The following is a 5,189-nucleotide window of genomic DNA, read 5'->3' as shown; positions in this document are numbered from 1 at the left end:
ATGGAGTTCGGCCTTAAGTGTGGCCTGCGATCGACTCCCGGAAAGAGAACTATTTCTCCCCGTCATGCAACACTGGGAAACAGGAAAAGGGTACCATCGAGACCAAGGAAGCCATAAATGCAGTGCTAGAGCAGCACTTTTTAGGTGGGAGAGTTAGAGATGTTTGCTTCGTGGGCCCGGCGGCTTTGAGGCTGTGACTGAAACCGTGGCTTTTTGTGGTCCTGTAGTTGTCAAAGATAAAATAACGATTATGACTACGGCTACTCGCAATCACCGACTCTTGATTCAAGTTATTAAAGATTAGAGTTTTAGAATGAGCAATTAACGATGAGCTTACTTTAGTGGTAAACTGAAAATTAGTGTAGATATCCTATCAACCAAAAAGGATATGGCTCACTAAAATATTGATTCACATCAGTCTGCAGCTCATATAAGCTAGACAATCCCATCAAAAGAAGAGAAGGAGCCCGTGTCGTGGCGCACGCCTGTAATTCCAGCACCTCGGGAAGCTGAGGCTGGAGGATTGCGAGTTCAAAACCAGCCTCAGCAATTTAGCGAGGTCCTGAGCAACTTAGCGAGATCCTATCTCTAGATAAAATATTACAAAAAAAGGCTGGGGATGTGGCTCAGTGAAGAGCATCTTTAAGAGAAAGGTCAAATTGAAGGAAAGTAAAATTGTTTCACAATAAGCATATGCTAGGAAACACGTAAAAGTAATTGAGAAAGCGACTCTAATTGTCATATATTATATATAATAATTAGTATAATGTATATTATATATAATAATTAGTATAATATAGTCACGATTTATTATAAACTATATAATAATGTTTTATTTATTTTTAAGGATATGTGGTAGGGCTGGGGATGTAGCTCAGTGATAGAGTGTTTGCATACCATGCACAAGGCCCTGGGTTGGGACCACAGCATCGAAAAAAAATGGAATAATTAATACCTAATAGTACTTATAAGCCAGGCATTGTTCTAAGCATTTTACATACATTAATTCATATAATTCTTAAACAAAAAAAACAAACTATGATATCCTAGACCTTTTGAAGTTAAGCCATAAGCAGCTTTGCAAAGGAGGCTAGGGGTATATCTCTCTTTTTTTAATATTTATTTTTCAGTTTTCGATGGACACAACATCTTTGTTTGTATGTGGTGCTGAGGATCGAACCCGGGCCGCATGTATGCCAGGCGAGCACACTACCGCTTGAGCCACATCCCCAGCCCTAGGGGTATATCTCAATGATAGAGTGCACGCTTAGTAAACCTGAGGCCCTGGGTTCAATGTCCAGCAGCACCAAGAAGATGCTTTGCATTTTTGCTAAGGCTATTTGGAACACCCTGGTAACCTTGAGCTTCCATGTAAAACAATTCTATTACCCTGAGACCTCAGGTAGACATTTCGATTGGCAACTCCACACATCTCAGCATTCCAGCAACCCCATGGAGGATGCTGGACATGAGAGTGAAGCCTTTCAGACAAACCCATCTACTCTATGAAACCACCAAATGAGCTTTAGTGAGTCCATGCTACATGGGATAGAAGAAATACCCAGCTGGGGTCTATTCACATTTCTGCCCCATAAAATTGTAGCTTTGTGAGCTATAATAAAATAGCAGTTGTTGAAACACACCAAAAAAATAGATATGAGATAGTTTCTTTTATTTTACCAATGAGAGAACTGAATCACAGAGAGGTTGTGTTGTGTCAGGAACCATATAAGGTATTAAAGATACAATTATCAACAAAGTAGATATGGGCTACCTTGGCAGGTAAACTTCTATAAACTTCCTGGAAAACAGAAAATCAAATAATCATACTAGGGGAATGTTGAAGATTTATCCATTTTATTTTGAGGCAGGATCTCAATAAATTACCTAGGCTGACCTCTAATTTGTGATCCTCCTGCCACAGTCTCCTGAGTTCCAGGGATTAAAAGCATACACCACCATGCCTGAATTCTAATAATCTTTAAAATATGTTGATAGTTATAACGAGGTAGATAATGTTTGTGAAACCTGAGACGCCTTATTGTGCAAATGAAATTTCAGCTGAGATCTGAATGATGAATCAGAGTTAAGAAGGCAAAGACTGAAAGACTGGAGAAGGGAAATGTTCCAGGCAGAGGAAATAACATATGCAAAGGATCAAGATCTCAGTGCCCTTTAGGAATCTGAGGAATTAGCATAAGGCTACAGTGTGGAGTTTCTAGTGGGGAGTATGAAAAGGCTAGATGAGTGGGAAAATCTCAGCCAAGTGTGGTGGCACATGCCAGGAGCTTGTGAGGCTGAGGCAGGAGGATCTCAAATTCAAAGCCAGCCTCTCCAACTTAGTGAGGCCCTAAGCAACTTAGTGAGACTCTGTCTCTAAATAAAATATAAAAAAGGGCTGGGGATATGGCTCAGTGGTTGAGTGCCCAGGGTTCAATACCTGGTACTTAAAAAAAATGGGAAAATCTCTGTAAATTACATCGTAAAATTTCAACTTTACTCAAGACAATGAGAAGCCATTGAAAAGTTTAAGTCAGAGGAGTAGCAGGGCACATTCGTGGGTATGTATGTATGTATTATGTATTTTTGGTGGAACTGGGGATTGAACTCAGGGCCTTGTGCATGCTAGGAAAGCTGTACTATATCCCCAGCCCACCATATTTGTTTTTAGAAGATCACTGTGGCTGTTGTGCCAGGGGAAGATGGGAGGGGAGCACAACTATATACAAGGAGACTAATTAGGAGCTTATTAAAGAGGTAAAGAGGTAGTAGTTGCAACAAAGCAATTTCATCCTAGAGCAAAATTCTTTTATTTGGGAGTCAAGAAGGTCTTGGAACATATCCTTCAGTAATATCAAGGACCTACAATATATTGAAGAAGCAATACAATTAATCTGTTATTTAGTCTTAATTTTCAAGCAATTCATAATCAACATGCTTGAGCTTCTGATACTGCTACACTCTACATAATCAGAACTCAGTAAGGTCTAAAGTCAATGAATGTTTCTAAAAATATATATGTACTGTAAACTTAAACTACCCTAAAAAAAAGTCCATGAAAAGAAGAAGGAAGAGAAGGAGGAGGAGTGGTGGTGGCACATGCCTATAATCCCAGCAACTCAAAAGGCTGAGACAGGAGGATTGCAAGTTTGAGGCCAGTCTCAGCAATTTAGTGAGACCATATCTCAAAATTTTAAAAAAGGCTGGGTGGGCTGGGGATGTGGCTCAAGCAGTAGTGCGCTCGCCTGGCATGCGTACAGCCCGGGTTCGATCCTCAGCACCACATACCAACAAAGATGTTGTTGTGTCCGCCGAGAACTAAAAAATAAATATTAAAAATTCTCTCTCTCTCTCTCTCACTCTCTCTCCTCTCTCTTTTTAAAAAAAATAAAATTAAATTAAAAAAGGCTGGGAATGTAGCTTAGTGATAAAGCACCCCTAGGTTAGATCCCCATTATCTCATATATATATACACACACACACACACACGTATTTGTATATATGTGTATGTTTGTGTATATATATAATATACATACATATATTATATATTAATATATGTATATGCATACATATATACATATATATATATTTGATATAGGCACATACCTGTAATCCCAGCAGTTTAGGAGGCTGAGGCAGGAATATCCCAAGTTCAAAGCCAGCCTAGGTAATTTAGCAGGGCTCTAAGCAACTTAGCAAGATACTGTCTCAAAATAAAAAATAAAAAGGGCTGGGGGCTGGGGCTGTAGCTCAGTGGCAGAGCATTTGCCTAGCATGTGTGAAGCACTGGGTTTGATCCTCAGCACCACATTAAAAAAATAAATAAAGTCAGACTGTCCATCTACAACTATAAAAGGGGGGGGGGCCTGAGGATGTGATTGAGTGGGTAAATGCTCCTGAGTTCAATATCGGGTACAGAAAGAGAGTGAGAGAGAGGAATTGTAGGTAAGTCTGGGCTATAATCAGTTGTAGAGTATTTTCATAGTATGCACATGGCCCTAGGTTCAAACCCCAGCACCATCAAAAAAGAAAAAAAAAATTAGATATGGAGAAATAAAAATGGCAGTATTTAGTAATCAGTTGAATCAATGTAGGTGGTGAGGAAACTAGAGAATTGAGGCCAACTGCTGGTTTCTGACATGCACAATGGTGCACACTGTGTACTCTAGCAGATACTAGAACTTCCTCTATTATAGTGATTATTATCAACACTGTATTCTAATTGTTTTAAGAGATCAGAGACCCTTTCCCATCATAACTGACAATGCCTAATGCACATATGGTAGTAGCATTCAATAAATATTTTTTGAATTTAAGTATGATTGAATAGTGGTACTGAAAGAAAAACAGATTTGTGAAGAAAATTGACATGTTCAGTTTAGTATGTACTGAGTTTGTGGTACCTGTGAAATATCCAAGTAGAGTTTTTAGTTTGTTTGTTTGTTTTTGGTGGAGAGTGGATTAGACTGGAGCTCCAAAGAAAGATCTAGAGATGTGGTACTTACGAGGATATGGAAATTGTTTGAGAAAATAAGACCATCCAGGGAGGATGTATACAGCACAAAGGACATAGGATCTAAGAAAGGCTTCTGTGGTTTAAGGAACAGACAGAGGAAGTTCCTTCCTTGTACCACAGAGAATCAGAAAGGTAAGGGACACCAGCAGACTGTTGGTAGGAAAGGTCAGATAAGTTGCCTGCTGCTGAGATATCAAGCAACATAAGGACTGCAAAATATCCATGCAAGTGTGGGGTGATCTTAGAGAGGAGTGACCTTGGAAAGATACAGAAGTTAGAGGAGAGGAAATGGAAGACCCTTATAGTTGCCCCTATAGGCAACTCCTTCAAGAAGTTAAGACCATAAGATGCAAGAGTGAGAAAAAGAGACAGACCGGGTACGATGGCATATGCCTGTAATTCCAGCAGCTCAGGAGGCTAAGGCAAGAGGATCGTGAGTTCAAAGCCAGCCTCAGCAATTTAGCAAGGTGCTTAGCAACTCAGTGAGACCCTATCTCTAAATAAAATACAAAACAGGGCTGGGGATGTGGCTCAGTGGTTAAGTGCCTCTGAGTTCAATCCTTGGTGCCAAAAAAAAAAAGAAAAAAGAAAAAAAGAGACAGATAGACATAGGGTAGTAACTTGAGAGCCTAGTAAGGGGAGGTTTAAAGAAGGGAGAGACTTGGATATGTTT

Source organism: Spermophilus citellus, assembly GCF_964194105.1.
Source record: "Spermophilus citellus genome assembly, chromosome: 10".
Classification (NCBI taxonomy): domain Eukaryota; kingdom Metazoa; phylum Chordata; class Mammalia; order Rodentia; family Sciuridae; genus Spermophilus; species Spermophilus citellus.
The sequence above is the reverse complement of the archived record's forward strand: the minus strand, read 5'-3'. Positions refer to the sequence as shown.